The sequence below is a fragment of the Pristis pectinata genome, chromosome 17 (assembly GCF_009764475.1).
Source record: "Pristis pectinata isolate sPriPec2 chromosome 17, sPriPec2.1.pri, whole genome shotgun sequence".
NCBI lineage: Eukaryota > Metazoa > Chordata > Chondrichthyes > Rhinopristiformes > Pristidae > Pristis > Pristis pectinata.
Genome location: NC_067421.1, coordinates 40,153,501 through 40,177,914, shown reverse-complemented (window position 1 = coordinate 40,177,914; position 24,414 = coordinate 40,153,501). Strand labels below are relative to the sequence as shown.

Genomic DNA, 24,414 nt, shown 5'->3' with positions numbered 1-24,414 from the left:
TGCCCCACCAACAATCCAACACCACATTCCCTGCAGAACATTTTCCATTCCCTTTCAACATTCTCTGCAATGCTCTGGTTCATTTCTTCCCCTTCAGCAGTACCCATTCCCCTTCCCTCAGTGCCTTCCCTTTCATCCATAGGAGATGAAACATCTGGCTTTTTATCTCCCCACTTCCCATCAACAAAGGACCCACACACACCTTGCAGGTAAAATAGATTTGCTTGTACTAGATTCAATTTAATAAACTATATTTATTACTCATGGCATGGCGTGGCGCCTTCTACATTGACAATCTCTCCTGCCTTCCTGCCATTCTATCACCGACCTCTTCTTTTTCCACATAATTGCCACTTTCCCACTTCCTCTGCAATTCCAAACCTGGTTTATATCCAATTTTTTCCAGTTCTGGTGAAGGGTCACTGATCTGAAATAGTAACCTCTTCCACAGTAGTGTAGATACGCATGGTAGCGTAGTGGTTAGCATATCACTATTACAGCGCCAGCAACCAGGTTCAATTCCGGCCACTGTCTGTCGGGAGTTTGTACGTTCTCCCCGTGTCTGCGTGGGTTTCCTCCGGGTGCTCCGGTTTCCTCCCGCATTCCAAAGACGTACAGGTTAGGAAGTTGTGGGCATCCTAGGTTGGTGCCGGAAGCGTGGCGACACTTGCGGGCTGCCCCCAGAACACACTATGCAAAAGGTGCATTTCACTGTGTGTTTCAATGTACATGTAACTAATAAATATATCTTAAGGGTAAGGAATGAGGTCCTGAAAAAAGACTATAGCGAATTAGGAAGGAAGTTGAGAAGCAGGACCTCAAAGGTAGTAATTTCCGGATTACTACCTGTGCTAAGTGACAGTGGGTATAAGAACAGAATGAGGAAGAGGTTAAATGCGTGGCTGAGGGATTGGAGTAAGGAGCAGGGATTCAGATTTCTGGATCATTGGGGCCTCTTTTGGGGCAGGTATGACCTGTGCAAAGAGGACGGGTTGCACTTGAATCCCAGGGGGACCAATATCCTGGCAGGGAGGTTTGCTAAGGCTACTGGGGAGAGTTTAAACTAGAATTGTTGGGGGGTGGGATCCGAACTGGAGAAACTGGGGAAGAGGTGTTTGGCTCTCAAATAGAGGAAGCTAGTAGTAGGTACAATAGGCAGGTGATAGAGAAGGGATGTGCTCAGACAGGTTTGAGATGTGTCTATTTTAACGCAAGGAGGATTGTGAACAAGACGGATGAGCCTAGAGCTTGGATCAATACTTGGAGCTATGATGTGGTGGCCATTACGGAGACTTGGATGGCTCAGGGACTGGAACAGTTGCTTCAAGTGCCAGGTTTTAGATGTTTCAGAAAGAACAGGGAGGGAGGCAAAAGAGGTGGGGGAGTGGCACTGTTGATCAGAGATAGTGTCACGGCTGCAGAAAAGGTGGATGTCGTGGAGAGACTGTCTGCAAAGTCTCCGTGGGTGGAGGTTAGGAACAGGAAGGGGTCAATAACTTTACTGGGTGTTTTTTTTTAATATAGGCCGCCCAATAGTAACAGGGATATTGAAGAGCAGATAGGGAAGCAGATCCTAGAAAGGTGTGAGAATAACAGAGTTGTTGTGATGGGGGATTTTAATTTCCCAAACATCAACTGGCATCTCCAGACAGTGAGGGGTTTAGATGGGGTGGAGTTTGTTAAGTGTGTTCAGGAAGGATTCTTGACACAATATGTAGATAGACCTACAAGAGGAGAGGCTGTGCTTGATTTGATATTGGGAAATGAAACTGGTCAGGTGTCAGATCTCTCAGTGGGTGAACATTTTGGTGATAGTGATCATAATTCTATCTCCTTTACATTAGCACTGGAGAGAGATAGGAACAGACAGACTAGAAAGGCGTTTACTTGGAGTAAAGGGAATTATGAGGCTCTCAGGCAAGAAATTGGAAGATTAAATTGGGAACAGATGTTCTCAGGGAAAAGTACAGAAGAAATGTGGCAAATATTCAGGAGATATTTGTGTGGAGTTCTGCAAAGGCATGTTCCAATGAGACAGGGGAGTCACGAGAGGATACAGGAACCGTGGTGTACAAAGGCTATAATAAATCTAGTCAAAAGGAAAAGAAAAGCTTACAAAAGGTACAGAGAGCTAGGTAATGTTAGAGATCTGGAAGAGTATAAGGCTAACAGGAAGGAGCTTAAGAAGAAGATTAGGAGAGCCAGAAGGGAGCATGAGAAGGCCTTGGCGGGCAGGATTAAGGAAAACCCCAAGGCATTCTACAAGTATATGAAGAGCAAGAGGACAAGATGCGAAAGAATAGGGCCTATCAAGTGCAGCAGTGGGAAAGTGTGTATGGATCCGGAAGAAATAGCGGAGGTATTTAATGAATACTTTACGTCAGTATTCACTACGGAAAAAGATCTGGGGGATTGTAGTGGGGACTTGCAGCAGGCTAAAAAACTTGAGCATGTAGATATTAGGAAAGAGGAGGTGCTGAAACTTTTGGAAAGCATCAAGTTGGATAAGTCGTTGGGACCGGATGAGCTGTACCCCAGGCTGCTGTGGGAGGCAAGGGAAGAGACTGCGGAGCCTCTGACGATGATCTTTCCATCATCGATGGAGACGGGAGAAGTTCCAGAAGATTGGAGGGTTGCGGATGTTGTTCCCTTATTTAAGAAAGGGCGTAGGGGTAGCCCAGGGAATTATAGACCAGTGAGTCTTACCTCAGTGGTCGGTAAGCTAATGGAGAAGATCCTGAGAGGCAGGATTTATGAACATTTGGAGAGGTATAATATGATTAGGAATAGTCAGCATGGCTTTGTCAAGGGCAGGTCCTGCCTTACGAGGCTGATTGAATTTTTTGAGGATGTGACTAAACACATCGATGAAGGGAGAGCAGTAGATGCAGAGTATATGGATTTCAGCAAGGTGTTTGATAAGGTACCCCATGCAAGGCTAATGGAAAACGTGAGGAGACATGGGATCCAAGGGGACATTGCAGTGTGGATCCAGAACTGGCTTGCCCACAGAAGGCAAGGAGTGGTTGTTGAAGGGTCGTATTCTGCGTGGAGGTCGGTGACCAGTGGTGTACCTCAGGGATCTGTACTGGGACTCTTGCTCTTTGTGATTTTTATAAACGACCTGGATGAGGAAGTGGAGGGGTGGGTTAGTAAGTTTGCGGATGACACAAAGGTTGGGGGTGTTGTGGATAGTTTGGAGGGCTGTCAGAGGTTACAGAGGGACATAGATAGGATGCAAAGTTGGGCTGAGAAGTGGCAGATGCAGTTCAACCCAGATAAGTGTGAAGTGGTTCATTTTGGTAGGTCAAATATGATGGCAGAATATAGTCTTAATGGTAGGACTCTTGGCAGTGTGGAGGATCAGAGGGATCTTGGGGTCCGAGTCCATAGGACACTCAAAGCGGCTGTGCAGGTTGACTCTGTGGTTAAGGCGGCATACGGTGCATTGTCCTTCATCAATCGGGGAATTGAATTTAGGAGCCGAGAGGTATTGTTGCAGCTATATAGGTCCCTGGTCAGACCCCACTTGGAGTTCTGTGCTCAGTTCTGGTCACCTCACTACAGGAAGGATGTGGATGCCATAGAAAGGGTGCAGAGGAGATTTACAAGGATGCTGCCTGGAATGCGGAGCATGCCTTATGAAAGCAGGTTGAGGGAACTCGGCCTTTTCTCCTTGCAGCGACGGAGGATGAGGGGGGACCTGATAGAGGTATGTAAGGTGATGAGAGGTATTGATTGGGGAGATAGTCAGAGGCTTTTCCCCAGGGCTGAAATGGTGGCCACAAGAGGACATAGGTTTAAGGTGCTGGGGAGTAGATGTAGAGGAGATGTCAGGGGTAAGTTTTATTTACTCAGAGAGTGGTGAGTGCATGGAATGGGCTGCCGGCAACGGTGGTGGAGGCGGAAACGATAGGGTCTTTTAAGAGACTGTTGGATAGGTACATGGAGCTGAGAAAAATAGAGGACTATGGGTAAGCCTAGTAATTTCTAGGGTAGGGACATGGTCAGCACAGCTTTGTGGGCTGAAGGGCCTGAATTGTGCTGTAGTTTTTCAATGTTCTATGTTCTAAGGCAGGCACGGTAGTGTAGCGGTTAGTGTAACGCTATTTCAGAGCCAGTGACCCAGGTTCAATTCCGGCCACTGCCTGTAAGGAGTTTGTACGTTCTCCCCGTGTCTGCGTGGGTTTCCTCCGGGTGCTCCGGTTTCCTCCCACATTTCAAAAGGCATACGGGTTAAGAAGCTGTGGACGTGCTGTGTTGGCGCCGGAAGCGTGGCAACACTTGTGGGTTGCCTCCCAGAAAACTCTACGCAAAAGATGCATTTCACTGTGCGTTTTGATGTACATGTGGCTAATAAATAAATATCTACATATCTTCCCCACTGAGACACAAGAGACTGCAGATGCTGGAAACTGGAGCAAAAACAAACTGCTGGAATAAAGGGGATAGATGAGGCAGAGTTTGTTAGGTATGTCCAGGAAGGATTCCTGACACAGTATGTGGACAGGCCGACTACAGGAGAGGCCATACTGGACCTGGTACCTGGCAATGAGCCTGATCAGGTTTCGGATCTCTTGGTGGGAGAGCATTTGGAGAGAGTGACCACAACTCCTTGACCTTTACCATAGCCTTGGAGAGGGGTAGGAGCAGATGATATGGGAAAGTATTTAATTGGGGGAGGGTGACTTATGATGTAATTAGGCAGGGACTTGGGCATGTAAATTGGGAACAGATGTTCTTGGGGAAGTGCACAACGGAAATATGGAGGTTGTTTAGGGAGGGCTTGCATGGGGTTCTGGACAGGTTTGTCCCATTGAGGCAGGGTAAGGATGGTAGAGTGAAGGAACCATGGTTGACAAGAGATGTAGAATATCTTGTCAAGAGGAAAAAAGAAGCTTACCTAAGGTTTAGAAAGCAAGGATCAGACAAGGCTCTGGAGTGTTACAGGGTAGCCAGGAGGGAGCTTAAGAATGGACTTAGGATAACTAGAAGGGAGCATGAGAAGGCCTTGGCGAGTTGAATTAAGGAAAACCCCAAGGCGTTCCACACGTATGTGAAGAATAGGAAGGTGACTAGAGTGAGGGTAGGACCAATCAGGAATAAAAAAGGAAACATGTGTCTGGAGTCAGAAGAGATAGGGGAGGTCCTTAATGAATACTTTGCTTCAGTATCAGTATTCACCAGTGAGAGAGATCTTGACGTTTCTGAGGATGGCGTACGTTAGGGCTCGTCGACATGAGGAAAGAGGATGTGTTGGAACTTTTGAAAAACATTAGGATAGATAAGTCACTGGGGCTGGATGGGATATATCCAAGGTTACTAAGGGAAGCGAGGGAAGAGATTGCTGTGCCTTTGGTGATGATCTTTGCGTCCTTACTGGACACAGGAGTAGTGCCAGATGATTAGATGTGACAAAGCACATTTATGAAGATCAAGCAGTGGATGTGGTGTATATGGATTTCAGTAAGTCTTCTGATAAGATTCCTCACGGAAGGCTCATTCAGAAAGTCATGAGGCATGGGATACAGGGAAACTTGGCTGTGTGGGTTCAGAATTGGCTCGCCCAGAGAAGACAGAGGGTGGTGGTAGATGGAGCGTATTCTGACTGGAGGTCGGTGACCAGTGGTTTTCCACAGGGATCTGTTCTTGGACCCCCTGCTCTTTATGATTTTTATAAATGACTTGGATGAGGATGTGGAAGGGTGGGTTAGTAAGTTTGCTGATGACACAAAGGTTGGTGGTGTTATGGATCGTGTAGAAGGTTGCTGTAGGTTACAAAAGGACAGTGATAGGATGCAGAGCTGGGCTGAGAAGTGGGGGGTGGAGTTCAACCCGGAAAAGTGTGAAGTGATACACTTCAGAAGATCGAATTTGAAGGCAGAATACAAGGTTAGTGGCAGGACTCTTAGCAGTGTGGAGGAACAGAGGGATCTTGGGGTCCACGTCCACGGATCCCTCAAGGTTGCCATGCAGGTTGATAAGATTGTTAAGAAGGCGTTAACCTTCATTAGTCGGGGTATTGAGTTCAAGAGCTCCCAGGTAATGTTGCAGCTCTATAGAACTCTGGTCAGACCACACCTGGAGTATTGTGTTCAGTTCTGGTCACCTCATTACGGGAAGGATGTAGAAGCTTTAGAGAGAGAGTGCAGAGGAGATTTACCAAGATGTTGCCTGGATTGGAGAACATGTCTCATGAGGATAGGTTGAGCAAGCTCGGGCTTTTCTCTTTGGAGAGAAGGAGGATGAGAGGTGACTTGATAGAGGTGTACAAGATGATAAGAGGCATAAGATCAAGTGAAGAGTCAGAGACTTCTTCCACTCACATGGGGGGCATAATTTTAAGTTGATCAGAGGAAGGTATGGGGGGGGATGTCAGGGACAAGTTTTTTTTTTACACAGAGTGGTGGGTGCATGGAACGCACTGTTGGCAGAGGTGATGGAGGCAGATACATCAGGGACATTTAATAGACCCTTAGATAGGCACATGAATGACAGAGAAATGGAGGGCTGTGTGGGAGGGAATGTCAGGATAAAATGTCAGCACCACATCATGGGCCGAAGGGCCTGTACTGTGCTGTAGTGTTCTATGTGGGTCAGGCAACATCGACTGTCCATTTCCCTCCACAGATGCTGCCTGACCCACTGAGTTCCTCCAGCAGCTTGTTTTTTGTTCCCTCTCCATTGATTCTGCCTGACCTGCAGAGTATTTCCAGTATTTTTTATTTTAATTCAGTATACACAATATTTTGCTTTTGTGTTTGCAAAAGTAACTGCAGATTAGGTCTAACACATCCAGCTCTAAAGTAAAACTCCTTCTGGCTCAACAGGTCTTATATGTTATATCAAGGTCACATTGAAAGAAATTTCTCATTTTAGCCACTGGTTCTAAATTATATTGCCAATTAGTGCAGGATTAAGGAATCTCACAGCACAGAAAACACAGCTCCCTTTATACAGCTCGCTTAAAAGGTTTGCCAGTTAGCCTCTCTACTCCTGCTCCTTCCTTGTGACCGCAACAATTTTTCCTCTACTAGTATGCAGCTTTTGAAAATCCCACCCAGATCCCCAACCATCCCTTGGCTTTGTTTTTTTTGCCAATTATTTTGGATTAGAAATGTTTTTTTTTGCCTATTAGGTTCTGCCTATTAGGAATAGGATTCTGAGTGACCAAATCACATTCTCGGAAGAGCTTCATCACATCAGTCTCACAGAGACCTGAAACAGACACAAGAGGCTAAGGCCAGAGTCTATCCCAGAGCCATTCTTCGTCCCCCCATCTATAACCATTGAACTGAATTGGGTAAAGAGAAGTATCCACAAAGAATTATTTGGACATCAGATTCTGTGATTCTGCGAGCTGTTGATCTGGCATTCCTTCTGGTGTATTCAGAATTATTTAATGCCAGATCGCGACAGAATCTCCCACAGACCCAGAGGTCCACTACAATATTTAATAACGGTGGATCTAACTTAACTTTTTCACCAAACTCTTTGCAGCTAATAATCCTTTTATTTTGGTTTTCAAAGTTGCTGGAGTAGAATTCTAGCAAACCTAGGTCAGTGAGCAGATGCACTTTTTCAATAAAATATTAACCATCTGCTAAAGATCTCATTATTAAATAATCTTTACATCCTTGAACACTTCAACATCACTGTGATGTAATCACCAACAAATTCAATCACAATGTAATTTTTTTTAAATTCACATAAAATCAAAATTACAAACTTTTTGTTTTGTCACCAATTTGCATTCACTTAAGTGAACAAAGGAAAAGCTGTGTCGAGTAGATAAAAATTATATTAACATTGAATGGTAACAATTATGATCACTGGTGATTTGCAGAGTACTGATGACATGAAATGTTCTTCTTGCATTCCAGTGCTAAGAAGAACATCTAATTCTTAGACGATATACGTTTGTCAGGGATACATAGATTGAGCAATGCAATAATGTGAATATTGTTATCTGACACTATGCCAAGCTTCAACATTGACAAGGTGTAATTTTTTTCATTACCTAGAGAGTTGTGATTAGAACTGAACTCTACACAATTATGGGCAAATATTTCAACTTCAAACTATAAGATGGAAAGGCTATTGTTGAAGCACTGGAGATGGATAGGACATGCCCTGGGAGGTCCTACATCAATGAGCCGGTGCTGAGAGGATTGACCCCCAACAAACACAACCGCCCTTCTTTGCGCTATGTATGACTGAGAATGTTTCTCCTTGATTCCCATCAACTTCACTCTAAGCAAGGGTCCTTTATGTTAAGGGCAGAACTTCTCAACTTTCCTCAGGAACTCAGCTCTTTTGTCCATGTTTGAACTAAGGTTATAATGAGGTCTGGAGAGAAGTGTCCCTTGTGGAACCCAAACTAAGTATCATTGATCAGGTTAGGTTATCGCTGAGCACGTGGCACTTGATAACACTATTGATGACCCTTCCTATTTCTTTGTTGATTATCAGACATGAAAAAGAAGAGAACAAGTAGGCCATTCGGCCCTTTGACTCTGCTCCCGCCATTCAATACGATCATGGCTGATCACCTCCACACTATATTCCTCTTCTCCCCATAGCCCTTGATGCCTTTTGCATCTGGAAATCTATTTATCTCCTTAAATAATTCAGCAACTTGACAGTGAATTCCACAGGTTCACCATTGTCTGAGTGAAGAAATTCCTCCTCATTCCAGTTCTAGATGCCTTGCCCCATATCCTGAGACAGTAACCCCTGGTTCTGAGCACCCCTTCACCCCTGTTACAGGAAACATCCTGCCTGCATCCAGCTTGTCAAGCCCTGTCAGAATTTTGTATGTTTCATTGAGATCCCCTCTCATTCTTCTAAACTTGTAGACATTACAGGCCTAGTCCATCCAAACTCTCACACACAGCACTTACTGCAAGGCAGAAATATGAGTGTGGGCAAAGAAGTGGCAGATGGAATACAAGGCAGGGAAGTGTGGGGTTATGCATTTTCCTAGGAAGAATAAAGGTGTAGACTATTTTCTAAATGGGGAGAGAATTCAGAAGCCAGAGGTGCAAAAGGACTTGGGAGTCCCAGTTCAGGATTCCCTTAAGGTTAACTTGCAGGTTGAGTCAGTAGTAAAGAAGGTAAATGCAACGTTAGCATTCATTTCGAGACAACTAGAACATAAAAGCAAAAATGTACTGCTGATGCTTTATAAAGCATTGTCAGACTGCATTTGGAATATTGAGAGCAATTTTGGGCCCCGTATCAAAGGAAGGATGTGCTGACCCTGGAGAGGGTCCAGAGGAGGTTCATAAGAATGATCCCGGGACTGAAAGGATTAACATAAGAGGAGCGTTTGGTGTCTTTGGGCCTGTACTCAATGGAGTTCAGAAGGATAAAGGGGAAATCTCATTGAAACCTACTGGATACTGAAAGGCCTGGAATAAAGTGGATGTGGAGAGGATGTTTCCATTAGTTGGAGAGTCTAGAATCCAAGGGCACAGCCTCAGAATAAAGGGACGTCCCTTTAAAACTGAGATGGAGGAATTTCTTCAGCCAGACTGTGGGGAATCTGTGGAATTTGTTGCCACAGAGGACTGTGGAGGCCAAGTCATTGGGTGCATTTATGACAGAGACTGATAGGTTCTTGGTTAGGGGGTTAAGGGTTATGGGGAGAAGATGGGAGAAAGGGGTTGAAAAAAAAAATCAGCCATGATTGAATGGTGGAGCAGACTCGAGGAGCCGAATGGCCTAATTCTGCTCCTATACCTTATGGCTTTATGGTCTAAAATCCTTTCTTAGGCAAAGAGACCAAACTGCACACAGTACTCCAGGTGTACTGACTAATTAAACCACTCCATTCATTTGTGCCCTTGGATTAAGGCAATGGAAATGAGATAAGGAAAATGGGCAGGATGAAAGAGGGTCATAATTTACTGGCAACCAGGGTATCAACTGTGGAGGGAGAGTATTGTACATGCAATTGGTAGCTTTGCTCAGGTTGTCAACAGCTGAACGATACAGTGAATCAAATACTTAAACAGTTCTGCAGTGTAAAGATTGCTGGCAGAAATCCAATCTTAACACATCCCAGGGGACAGTATCTTCAAGCACATTACCTATGCCATTTTAATCTTAAAGCTAATTTTGAAATGTGTTAAACTTAGCCAGGCGAGGAGTAGTGGTTCTGGTCAAAGCAAGACATTACACTTTATTACCAGTGAAGCCTTTTAAGTTTATATCAGTCTGTGATATACAGCCCACAATGCCGTGTGTGACAACCAATGTACTTGCCAAATTATTGCAACAGCACAGAAATTCTCCTTGAATAATGCATGGCTTAGAGGGAGCCAGGAGATGAACAATGAAATATTAGCAGTTGAGTAAGATTGATTGACTAGACCAATGCCCAGCAGCTAATACAAACCAGCAAAAGGTGGAACACTTCTGACAGTGGAACAGGCTCAATTGTTTCCAACACATTCTAATGTGCTTGATCACTGTTGTTCTGTAGTGTGAGGAACTATTATTAATTTGTTCCTGCTAAATCTTTCCATTTGGCCAGTCAGTGGATTTACATATTTCATCTGTAAGTGTTGTACAGTGGAGATGTTTTGGTTTCTGGGGTGAGGCTGGTGACTGGTGAAACTGCTCTAAGCTGGAGATCCATCTGCTGGCTAGCTCAACAATGGAAAGCAACGGTGTCATATACAGCTGCAAATCCTGTCCCAACCTTCTCCCAGGACAGTAATCCAGTGTCCCCAGGCAATATCAATATTACGAAGAGAAACAAAGGAGAGATAGTGATAGGCAGGTGCGGGGGAGGCCTCTCTCTCTTTTCTCTACCCCTTTTTTCCCCTCTCTCTCTCTCCTTACCTTTCACCCATCCCCCGGTGGATCTGCTCTCCCCTCTTCCCCCACATCTGTCTATCACTACCTCTTACCTGCATCTACCTATCACCACCCTGTGCCCACCCCACCTCCCCTCTTTTGTCCACCTATCACTGCTCTGCTTTTCCCTCCTATATATATCAAGCTTCCCCTTTTCCTATCTTCAATCCTGAGGAAGGGTCCTGATCCGAAATACTGACCGCCTGCTTTTCTCCACGGATGCTGCCTGGCCTGCTGAGTTCCTCCAGCAACGTGTTTTTCACCAATGTTATGAACATCAGGACCTTCTCATCCTGAGTCTACACCATTGCCTCTGGTGTCCCTTTAGGGCCTATCTTGGGCTCTTCCTCTTTCTTATCCGTGTTCAGTGTTGACACATGGTGTCCATTTCCAGATGTATGCTGAGCACGTCATTTTACCTCAACACACCACAACTTCCCAGCTCTTCTAAACTGTTGGACGAGCAATGATAAATGAACATAAATTTCCTCCAAATGAATAAACAGAAGACCAAAGCCTTTCTCTTCGGTTCCTGCCACAAATTCTTTCCCAGCCATTGACCCTCCCTCTCCCTGCCAAACTGAACCTGATCGTTGGTACTCTTGATGTTGTCAGAGTCCTAAAGCAAGGAAACATGTCCTTTGGCTCACCACCCAAATCAACCATTACCCATTTACACCACTCCTGTGCTGATCCTATGTTATTCTCCCCACCACCACCCCCCCCCCAAACATTCTAACACCCACCTACACACTGGGGGTAATTTATAGAGGCCAATTAACCCACCCCAACCCACACAACTTTGGCACAAGAGAGCACCGGGAGGAAACCCACCTGGTTACTGGGAGAACATGCAAACTCCACACAGACAGCACCAGAGGAGAGGGTTGTACCCAGATCGCAGGAGTTGTGAGGCAGCGACTCTACCACTGCGACATAGCACTGATCCTGCTGAAATCAGCTTCTGAACACATCCTGAACCAAGGCTTCCTAATTCCAGCTTTATAACATCACCCAACTCCCCCTCTGGGATAGACCCAAAGCAACACCAAAGGTAATGGCGCATACACAGGATTACAAGGTGCTGCCGTTTATACCCTCAGTACTGTCTGGGGACAACATGGATTAATCTCAGTTAGGGCAGGATTTGCAGCCTCTACGTGATGCCATTGCGATCCGGTGTTGAGGTAGCAGACAGATGGACCTCTGCACCTTTGAGCAGTTTCACCAGTATCACCCTCATCTGTTGCCTTTCTTACCTCTGAATGGTTATTACAGCGCACTCCTGGCCAGACACTCACATTACACCCACCATGAACTTCTGAACATCCAAACTCACCGTTCCCTTCCACCATTAGCCTGTGCTCACTGCTCCATGGTGGCTCTTCGTTAAATCAAGTCATTGTCTAACCATTTCCTCCTCGTTTTCAAATCTCTCCATAACCTCACCTTTGCCTATCACTGTAATCTCCTCTGGAACCATAACCCTGTGAGCTCTCTGCTCATCTCTGGCCACCTATGCATCTCAAATTTTAGTAGCTCCACAGCTGGCAGTAGAGGGCCAGAACCTGGGTTCACTCCCTTTGCTTTAGTCCCACTCTTTCCTCTTTTAAGTTATTCCTCAAAAGCTACCACTTTGACCAAGTTGCCTTCTGTGACTTGATGTCAACTCTGCTTGATAACTTTACCATGTCCTCCCTGTTGTATTGTATAATAAACCCATAACTAATTTCAGCTGTTGTAAATGAATAGTGGAACTCTTAACTACACTGGCAGCAGATGAACCCAGTCGCAGTTAGTCTGTATGTGCCAGGCAGCACCTTTGGAGAGAGAAAAACAGAAATAATGATTCAGATCAATGACCCGTCTCTGCCCAGATGTTCCTGACCCGCTAACTGTTACCAGCATTTTCCTTTTTTTAACTTCAATTTCCCAGCATCTGTGGTACTTTGCTTTTGTGCCCTAACTGAGATCCGTGAGTGGCAAATGTAACATTGTACAAAATTTGAAACAGATGGAGACTTAATCGTTAAACAGCATCATCTGACTTCTGGGTCTGCAAGCTGCAAACTCAATATGTGCAAATTTTAATCTTCACTTCTATTTATTTCACAAGATTTCTATTGGTTTTGTGGTTCTTCCAGGATATCCTGTGCATTGTTCATTGTGTTAACTACTTTATCTGAATTCAAGGGCTGAATTCTGATCTTATTTTTTAATCAACTACTAGTCTTCTGACATCCACAGTCACTGCCTGAAATGTTCTCTATTCCTTATGCCAACTTTCACCTCTGAGTCAGAGGATCTTGAGTTTAAGTCTCATTGCAAAGTCTCAAATGCCCAGTTCAGCAGATGACTCCAGGATAATATTGTGGAAGTGCTGCCTTCAAGATGAAATACTAAACCCATAACTAATTTCAGGTGGTGTAAATGAATAATGGAACTCTTAACTACACTGGCAGTAGATGAACCCAGTCACAGTTAATCTGTGATCTGAAGGTACCTATCATCATACCTTGTGCATGTACATGACCCCCATGCACTGTTCGAACAGGAAATTCTCCCTGACATCCTGTTCCTCAATCAACATGGGAGTGAAAGCTGATTATCTGGTCATTATCTCATTATTATAGTCATTTACATACAGACAAAAACAGGACCATCATGTCAATGCCATCGAGTACCTTTCTACACTAATCCCCCTTTCCAACACTTGGTCCAAGGCCTTCTATGTCTTGGCGATTCAAGTGCTCATCAAGATACTACTTAAATGTTGCCTCCACCAATCTCTCTGATAGTGTGTTACAAACTCCAAGCACCCTATGGATGAAAAAAATCCTCCTCAGATCTCCTTAAACTACTTGGCCCTTACTGTTTGTGGGAGCCTCCTGTGCACAAATTCCTTGCCATGCTACCCACATTCCAACATTGACTACACTTCAAGCTAAACTGGGGATTGTAAATGACTTTCAGTTGCCCTGAGAATGCAACCTGGCAGGAGATAAATGGCAATTCTTTCATTACTCCCTGGTCTGACAGAGCTGAAACTCTGAGGTTTTGCTCCAAGACTTTATACACCCAAATATTTTTATGTGAGGGACTAGATTGTGACAGGAAACCAGATTGCCAGGGGGTGCGGCAGGGGAGTAGGTTGGGTAAGGTAGGTAGGGGGTGCATTGGGGAGCATTTAGAGTGGGCTGACAGCAGGGGTCTTATCGCACTTGCTTTATGAATGTGGAGTTTGAATCGCAATTGGAACAATGTCAGTCTGAATGAAGCTGGGAACGGAATGGAAGGGGGTAGAAGGGGATGGGGGGAGGGAGGGACAGAAAACTCGGGCACCATTTTCCCACAGAGGTGGAGCACAGACGCAGCCTGCCCATGGACAGTGCCACGCCATTGCTCCTCCAACACAGCTGGTCAATGCCACATCAAAACTTAGCACAAAATTCAGGAACACGGCTCTGGACAGGGGGGAAGGGGAGGATCGCAGCCTGGCATGGAAGCTGGGATGGCTGCAGGCAGATATCATTCTAACAGGCTCCAGCTGCCTGGATCTGACTGCTTTAATTTAGATTACTGGCGAGGAAGATGACTTGTAGAGACTGACCTTTGATCTTATTTTGCATTGTAAATCTGTATAACTGTTAAACTGGAAACTGATGGTAATAAATAAAAATATTTTTTTTTAAATGGCACTTTATCAGATCTCTTAGCAGCAGAGAGAGCAACATTGGCTATAAGTAACCCCTGTAACATGCAGGTGATGTGATTGCCAGTTCTCACAGTACAACAGTCCACCTACTGCTCAATACCTTACAGGTATACAGCAGGAGAGCTGGAGAAGCACCAGGAGAATCCCTGCTTTGTTTCGAACACTGTCAATGGAATCACCTCTGTCATCCCGAAAAGGCAGACAGCACCTTGTCCTAAAATAGCACTCCCTCAGTACGGAACTGGCACATGCCTGGATTTCAGCCCCTCTCCTTGTTCAGGATCTAAACAAAGGGCACAGTGGTTCAGCTGGTAGAGCTCCTGCCTCACAGATCCAGTGACCCAGGTTCAATCCTGACATCTGGTGCTGTCTGTGTGGAGTTTGCATGTTCTCACTATTACCATATTGGTTTCCTCCCACATCCCAAAGACGTTCAGGTTGGTCGGTTAACTGGCCGCTGTAAATTGGCCCCAGTATGTAGGTGGGTGGTAAAATCTGAAGGGACTTGATGGAATAAATAGAATTGGTGGGTATGGATGTTTCATGGATGGCATGGATTTAATGGGACAAAGGGACTGTTTGTGTGCTTCACAATTCTGTGACAACGGCATTTCTAGTAAGGGAAGACATGGTAAGTAGGGAGGATGGGGAAGTTGCTGTTGGAGATTGATGCTGAGAGGAGGCACTGGCTTGTGACAAGGGAAAACGACAAAGGCACAAGAAGGCTTTCACACCCTAGGGACGTCCCAAGGCTCAGGGCTAATGAGGTTCTTTGGAACTGTAGTCACTGCTATAATATAAGAAACTAAGCTCCCTGTTTGTTCACAGCAAGATCCCACAGATAACATTGAGCAGATAATTTGTTTCTTTAGTGATACTGATTGGAGGGTAAGTATTCGCTGGAACATCAAATTCAAAACCCTGGCTACATTACTCTTCCATTTCTAGTTTGTTCCAACTATTTCTCATACTTTCTTACAACATAAAAGGAGGCCATTCAGCCCATTGGGTCTATGCCAGCTCTCAGAGCAATCCCATCAATCACCCCCCTCCTGGTTCTCCTACCAGCCAACTACACTAGGGACAAATTACTGTTGCCAACCAACCTACCAACTAGCACACCTTTGGAAAAAACACACAGGGGAAAGCCACACGGTCACAGTGAGAAGGTGCAAACTCTACACAAACAGCACCTGAGGTCAGGATCAAACCCAGCTCACTGGTACTTGTGAGGCAGTGGCTCTTCTGCAGTGTCACTATGACCGTGTAACTTAGAGTACCTTGAGAAGATAACTCACCACTACCTTCTGAAGGTGGGCAGAGATGAACAATAAATGCTGGCCTTGCCAATGGTGCCAACACCCTAAAAAATGAATTAAAAAATCATTTATTCAAAGATGTTTTTTGTATGCACAAGGACCCTTATCCACAGAGTCCAATTCAATATCTGGTATCTCCTGTCAACGAGTTGCACAGTGGCGCTGATGATGGTGAAGACTACAGAGCTGATCCTTCGACCAAAAATGAGTCACAATGGAAGAGGTGAATCCTGTCTCCCTTCACCTCAACTGCTGACACACCTTCAAAACCTGAGCTTGGCATCAACAAATTGCTACCAGTTGCATCCCCTTTCCTGGGAAACACAGAAAAGTGGGAGCAGGAGTAGGCCATTCACCCTTCCAGCCATCTTCCCTGTTCAATATGATACAATTTAATCCTACTGTCCCACTCGTTCCAGCCTTGGTGATGCTCTGGATCAATGAAATGACAGCACGATGGTAGCACAGAGTCTAGCAAAACAAAGGCCAACACTAAATATCTAGGGACATGTTCAACCATGGCAACAGATAAATTAATTAAATAATCTGCAACAACAAACAATCTGCTAAAGGAACTCATTGGGTCAAGCAGCATCAGTTGGGGGGGAGGAATGATCGAGAGTTCAGGTCTTGACCCAACCCCCCACCCCACCCCACCCCAATGCTGCTCAACCTGTTGAGCTCCTCCAGCACATTGCTGCTCCATTTTCCAGCATATGCAGTCTCTTGTGTCTCTAAATGATCTGCAATGTTTTTTTAAGAGAACATGAAACTACTGGAAACCCACTTCCTTTACCCAGTCTGGGTATATGTAACTCCTGACCCACGATAATCAGTTAACACTTACAGCCCCATGAGATGACCCAGCAAATATCTGGGATCACCCAGGAACTAAACACAGGGTGACAGCATCTTCACCACAAGGAAGGAAGTGATTCAAGCAGGCGGCTCCTTCTCAAGAGACATTAACTATGGGCAACAAATGCTGCCTTTGTCTGTGATGCCCACATTACCCGGGAGAACATACATAAGAAACAAACAGGGGGGACAAAACTTCCATCTAATCAAAGTCAGTGGGCAGCAGAATCTTTGAGTCCTTCAGCACCAGGGCACCGAGTCCCTGGACATGGGTAAAGGCTGGAGTTTCTTACCTTCCTGGGACGAGGGCAGCCTTCACACACGACGCCTGCACCCACTTTTTCTCCACCCCATTTGGTTTCTGTGAGAAACAAGCTGCTCTCTTCCAGATTTTTCTGGCTTTTTCCTGGCTCCGGCCTCTCCCGGTGATTTAATGGAACTCGGCCTCCTGCTGTTCTGCAACTTTGGGCCAGTCCTTTGATTTCTCCTTTCAAGTTTCGCTTATTATTCCCTCCTGTGGGTTTCTGAGCTCACTGGGATGGGTGACTAATCGTTTAGGAACCTCTGTGATCTGCATTTCACTCGGCCAAAAGTCAGGGAAAGTTTCGTTCAGCCCGTCTGAGCCTGAAGCAGACCCAGCACAGCCGTGGTATCCCGGTTAGCGGGGAGGTGAGCTCCAGCCCAGGCCGACATGGGAAGTCTCCATGGCAACAGCTCCTTCCTCCTCCACCTCGCTGCCGAAGCCCCTGTCCGTCCCCCTCTTTCCTCCGGGCTCCCCTGCTCCAATGCGCACCGGGCCGGCTCCTCACCTCCCAACCCCGCCCGGATCCTAGCTCCCACCCTCCCTTCCCCATCACCCCTGTCCTCCCTGACCCACCCACCAACATCTCATCCTTATTATAAAATTCCTCCCTGTAACCCCCTCCTCCAACCCTGCAATCTTCTGTGCTCCTCTAATACATCTCTTGAAAGTTCTATGACTCCACTAATGGCAGCTACATATGGACATTAATCCTTAAATTCCTTTCCTAAACCTCCTGGCCTCTCCTTAAGCATACTCCCTAAAACCCACCTCTCTAATCAAGCAGTCCAAATATCTTTTCATGGGGATGGGTGTTGAATTTTGTTTCTGTTTCTCAGAAGCACTTGGGACATCTTTCTGTATAAAGGTGCTATATAAATGCAAGTTGTTACTGAACTGTTTCCTTCTTCAAAGATCCTTGGCCCTGGTGTTTATTTCCTCACCTCAGCTCCTCCACGGTAAAGGCAGCAGGTTAATCCCCATCCCACCCCTCTGTAGTTCCAAAGGGTTTCTGAATTACCTCAGTAAGTTTTGCCATTTTAAACTGTGTATTGTAACTATGAAATTGAAGATCAAAAATGCAGATGCTTGAAATATGAACCAAAAAAGGAAGCAGGTTGGCAGCATCTGTGGAAAGAGAAACAGTGAACATTTCAGGTCAAAGACCCTTCTTTGTGAAATATTGCTGTAAATGTTCTCTCTCTTACTCAACAATACATTTCAACTAGACGTGGGGAACATCTCATATAGACCCTGATGCTTTGCTACACTATACCCCCTTCAATTAAACTCCCAAATTACAACTAATGTATTTTAATATTGCATATCAATACAAAAAATCCTGGAAGTACACAAGAAATCAGGCGCCATCTGTAAACAGAGAGAAACTTCATCTGTTTTTGGCTTAATGTGGCCAACAAAAAGATTCCTAGATTAAGGGGGATGTTTCCTTCTCTTCCAACTAGCATGCAATAGAAACTTCAAAATGTGGGTAACGTGTCAAATTTGGTGCCGTAATTAATGGACATAGTCCTTTGAATTCTCAGAAGGAACTTACACAGACAGGGCGGAGCTTTGCCTCTCTGACCCAAGGTCAATTTGTTTTGGAAAATAAGCATAGGAATTAATCCCATTATTCTGCTGAGGCCAAGTGTCTCTGTGTTGCAGTAAATGATTCCTGGGTCTTAGCCCCAGCAGCCGGTGTTAAGGAGGTTTGTGTGAGAAGAGCCAGAGGAAATTCTTTCTTCTTTCTATCCTCACAGCTTGAGGGCTGTTAGTGTATTGGAGTAGACATTGACTGCTTGGATGTGGGAAAGAGAAAGATGCTTTCAATTTTATTTGTTACTGATCTTGGCTCCAGTTTTGCTGAGAGAGCCAAAGTCTCTCCGATCCAGCCTGGAAAATGCTTATCTTGAATCTTAATACCCATTATGTCGCTGAATTGTAATGGGTTGTTTATTCTCCAAACTGGTCCTGTCTTTGGCAGCTGGAAATCGCTCAGCTGTGGCCCTTTAGCTGCTTTCACCTGGCTGGCCTGCGACCTTCACCCCTTGACCCAACCATGTGCGCCAGCAGCAATGCTAAGTTGTTCCAGCTGCCCCTGGCAGTTTTGTACCAAATCTCCAGCCCCCACTATCCACCCTCTAGTGTTCCTTTGTGTCTGTCATTCTGCTATCTCTCCGGTAAATCCTACACTTCACCACTCAGGATCTGATTCATCTGAAGCATTGCCCAATGAAAATGTTATCTCCATGGATGAGTGAACGCCCATGCCTGTAACTGATTTCAAATGAACTTGGCTCATGAAGTCTGTCAGCTGCTGGCTTCCTGATCCATTATCTCTTTCCAAAGCTCTCTTGGAACTCTAGACTCCTCCTTGTACCCCTTCTTCTCTCCTCTGTTACTACACTTCTAAACATCCTTCATGCCCTTAATGCACTGTGATTCTCAAAGGTGCTACAGAAAAATGCAAATTCTTGGTTTACCTTATCCAAAAAGAGAGCTGACCTTTGCATCTAACCTTTCACCTCCATCTCCAAGTTCTGTGACCATGGTGGAGAAGGACATTCACAGCTCCATCATGAACCACTTCATGTTTTTGTACTCAGGCTAACTGAACCCTCTTGATCTCGGGTCACTGCAACTAACCACGAGGTCCATTCCTCGGAATTCACTCTTGGCCCCTGAGTTACTCCTGCTTCCCTTCCCTTACTCAGCCTGAAGATTCACATGAGAAATTTAATCCTTTTCTCATCTGAGTAGCCTGTTTCCCCTGGCATTGTTCTTTACTGTGGTTTCTCAATATCTTTCCAAAACTATGGAAATTCCAGGTTAAATTTTCACATGGAAGTTTTGACCTGATCTCTAGTGGTTGGTGTGGTTTCCAACATCTCCTAACCACAAACAATCTGAATATGATCTCAATGGCTATCAGCCATTGGCCTCTTCTTTGTCTCAGATCACCAGGCTCTTTGCCAGCACCGCTCTGCCTGGCCTCCCACCAACACTGTCTTCTCAGATACCTCATCCATGACTCGTAATCTATTCCATGTTTCCTCTAACTCAGGGTTTGCTGATTTTTCTGATCTTCCTCTCACTCTCCTCCTTCATCATCTCAATGACCTTCACTTTCCAACCCACGCCTTTACTTATCACTGAATATCCTTCAGATCAAAACAATTGTGTTAGATGGGGTCAAAATTCCAAAAGCTTGACCTGTGCCCTGCTGCCCTCCAGGATGATTAAAGATCTGTTCCATGATTTATCCCATCTAACAATGTAGGTCAATGCGCTCTTGATTCTGCAATGCACCCTGGATATGGAGGGCACAGCAGATTCCAATCCCTATGATTAATCAGCCAATCCAAAAACCATCCACATGGAAAAGTGAGAGTGAGTTAATGACTGGAAGTTGGTGGTGCACTTATTAGGGACAACTTGCAATGATATACTCATCTCCTTGAACATGGAACATGGAACATTACAGCACAGTACAGGCCCTTCGGCCCACAATGTTGTGCCGACATTTTATCCTTCTCTAAGGTCTATCTAACGCTTCCCTCCCACAAAGCCCCCTATTTTTCTATCATTCATGTGTCTATCTAAGAGTCTCTTAAATGTCTCTAATGATCTGCCCCCACCACCTCTGCCGGTAGTGCGTTCCACGCACCCACCATTCTCTCTGTAAAAAACTTACCCCTGACATCCCCCTTATACCTTCCTCCAATCACCTTAAAATTATGTCCCCTCATGTTAGCCATTGTCACCCTGGGAAAAAGTCTTTGACTGTCCACTCGATCTATGCCTCTTATCATCTTGTACACCTCTATCAAGTCACCTCTCATCCTCCTTCTCTCCAAAGAGAAAAGCCTGAGCTCGCTCAACCTATCCTCATAAGACATGCTCTCCAATCCAGGCAACATCCTGGTAAATCTCCTCTGCACCCTCTCTAAAGCTTCCACATCCTTCCTATAATGAGGCGACCAGAACTGAACACAATACTCCAAGTGTGGTCTGACCAGAGTTCTATAGAGCTGCCACATCACCTCGCGGCTCTGAAATTCAATACCCCGACTAATGAAGGCTAACGCCTTCTTAACAATCCTATCAACCTGCGCAGCAACCTTGAAGGATCTGTGGACGTGGACCCCAAGATCCCTCTGTTCTTCCACACTGCTAAGAGTCCTGCCACTAACCTTGTATTCTGCCTTCGATTTCGATCTCCCGAAGTGTATCACTTCACATCACACTAAAACCAGCCCAAATGTAGATGCTTCATAGGAACATTGTCAAGCTATATTTGATGCTGAGCCAGGAACAGATTGGGGGTCGGCACTGCAGGCTGGTGCAAGAGGAAATTATGGAAAAGCACCACTGACGTACCAAACTTCTCAATTAAAACTTGAAAATAAAAGTGAATTGCTCTGGTGACAACGTCTGAGAATGTTCAGGAGTCTCAAGGTAAACAGGGAAAGGCTTCTTCCCCTGGTGAAAAGATTGAGGGGAACTGATGGTGAAAATAATGAAGGTGTTCAGTTGGGTGTGGAAACCACTTCCGTGTGACTGGGGGAAGAAAACGGGCAGTCATCAAAGCAGATCAAATGAAGACCTTTAGACACAGGCACACAGCAGTGAGAAGTGGCACTCACTACAAAATGAAGTGAAGCAGAAAATATTGATGTAGTTGGGAGGGGTCATGGGGAAAAAGAAATGAGGTGGGAGGAGGGCAGGGTGAGAAGAGGTAAATAGCACTGGAGAAGATGCAACAGCACTAATTGGAGCAAATAACCCGGTTCTGTGCTGCAGCTTCCATGTAATTCAATGCAAACAAACTCCATGGAGTGGAGAGGGCAGCAGATGACAACGTTTTCTTTCTACACTCAGTTGTCACATTTAGCACATTTAGGGAATAAATGAACGTTCCTGGAGAGTAGCATTAATAATCCCAGGTCACAGCTGAAAATAACAGGAATGGCTCACCAGAACAACTTCGGCTAACGGCAAGCTTTCACGTCCCACAGTTAGGCACCTTCTCCAGATAAACTGCAAGTGATGCGTTAGCTGTATATTACTATGATGTCGAGTGATTTGATTGGTAAATGAATACGTTCACTGATGCAGACACTGCACCCTGGTGGTGCTGGGTTGTCGGACGACAACAGGTGGAGTAAGAAACCACACACAACACCAGGGTGCTGGGCTCACTCCACACTCTCCGCTGAGTGGAAGTCGGTGCCAGGACCTTTGGGCTAATGCCAGGAGTCAGCCAAGACTCCTCTCACTCCACTGACCCTCCCCACTCCACCTTGCTTCACTGTTGTGGAGTTGCAACCAGGTGGGCAGAACCAAGATTGATTGTGATGCCTTCTGCATCTAATAGTCTATGGCCACTGATCACCTTGCCCTCCTAAATGAAGGGAGCCTACATGCACCCCTCCATTGCCTTGGTCAATGACCCTGCCAGGAGTTAGGTAGGAGGGAGGGTTGTTTGCTGACTTTTCCAATACAGGTGCTCAGGGAGAGGGGAGAACTGGGGCTGCCAGTGTCAGCAACTCTATAGGATGTAAACACGTTCTCAGGGACCCTTCATGTTGGCAGGCTACTGTGGCAGAGCAACAGTAGGAAGTTGATCATCACAGACACTCCCAACTCCACAGGGAGGACGGGAAGGCTGCCAACATGCCAAGATTATCCAGGAATCTCCGAGAAGAGCAGGTTAAACTCCTGGATGTTGACATGAGTAAAACCAGGAAGAATTGTGGAGACAATCATTGATATAACTGTTGGCTAACTACAGTTATTCGCGATAAGTAAACTGACCACTTGACTGGGTGAGGTGGTCGGAGCCTGTGGGTCAAGTGATGAAGCAACAACTTGCATTTATAAAGTGAATTTAATGTCAAAAAGTGTCTCAAGGCACTTTGCAGATGAAAAGCTTAAAACAAAAGCCACAAGAAGCTCGTAGAGCAGGCGACTATGTCCTTTGGTCGGTGAGTTCTGTTCAAGAAGCACTTCAAGGGCAGAGAGAACAGACCCCAGCAATGTGCTCCCCCAGGACTGCCATCTGCTGAGTGGATGGTGGTCTTGCCCGATGTGGGCAGTGGATCTGCTCTGTGTTTCACATTCTATTTTATTTCCATCGGCTCCCTTCGGGTCATCCATTTGAGCTGGGGAATCACCTTCATCCACCTCAGGCCAGTGACCAAAATCCGGATCATTGTCTATCACCCCGGGCAGGAACAACAGTGGGACAGCGGTTGGAGTTGCAAACCAGTCTCCCTGTCTTCGTCTCCCTGATGTTGTTGATTCTGTGTCTGTGCTGACTAGACTTTCCAACTCAGTACATTCAGAGTCCAGCTGCCCCTCCTATTCCCCACTGCAAGTTTCATCAGTCATAGCTGAGTTCCGACTGAGTTGCTTTATTTTTATGTGGCAAATGCTGTTTATGTCTTTCTAGCGATCAACTGTTTTTAATTAAGTACATAATTGGCAGTTTACAGTGCAGGAGCCGACCCTTCCCCTTGGTGCCTCAGCAAGCCATATCTCAGATGATCTATCAGTGCTGATACCAATCCTGTAAGTAGACTGGTGTTTTATTCATGGGACATGGGCAGCAGCTTCAGGTTTGCCACTTATCATCCATCCCTAAATGCCTCTGAACTGTGTGGCTGCCTGGGCCAACTCAGAGGGCAGTTAAGAGTCAACCACATTGCTGTGTGTCTGGAGTCACACATCGGCCAGACTGGATAGGAACGGCAGATTTCCTCCCTGAGCAACCCCCATCATCCATCACCATTACCGATTCTGGCTTTACATTCCAGATTATTTAATTAACTGAATTTAAATTCCCCAGCTGCCGCAGTGGAATTTGAAAATGTCTGCGGATCATTAGTCCAGGCCTCTGGCAACATAACCACTATCGTACTGTGTGTGTGCTCTCTGACAGTCTGACTGCACAGTGAGCTCCAAAGTAATATACGCTCCTGACAAGTCCTTACATATTTTCTGCAAGTCTTGTTTGAAATGTGGATGAATAAATCTATTTGGGTCGATTGGGTCCAATTCTGGTCATGGTGTTTTAGGAAGGGTGGGAAGATGGGAGAGAGGGTGTAGAGGGATTTATTATAGTGGTTCCAGGGATGAGAAATTTTAGTTGAAAGGATGCCACCAGCTCTCATAACCCCCACCACCTCCACGTCTCTCCTCCCAACTCCCCTCCCCACATCTTCATCCTTCCCCCTGTCTATACTTCTCGCCGCCTTGGGAAAGCAGCCAGCATAATCAAAGACCCTTCCCAACCGGGACATTCTCTCTTCTCCCCCCTCCCATCAGGCAGAAGATACAAAAGCCTGAAA

At 45.6% G+C, this 24,414-nt stretch overlaps 1 long non-coding RNA gene across 1 annotated transcript in view; it reads right to left on the bottom strand.

Annotated features, from left to right (window-relative positions):
- LOC127579229 (uncharacterized) overlaps window positions 1-17,450 on the bottom strand; it is a 121,821-nt gene extending 104,371 nt beyond the window's left edge. The window contains exon 1 of the long non-coding RNA XR_007957647.1: window positions 17,052-17,450. This is a non-coding gene — a long non-coding RNA (uncharacterized LOC127579229). The remainder of the gene's footprint in view (window positions 1-17,051) is intronic.
- Between the last annotated feature and the right edge of the window lie 6,964 nt (window positions 17,451-24,414).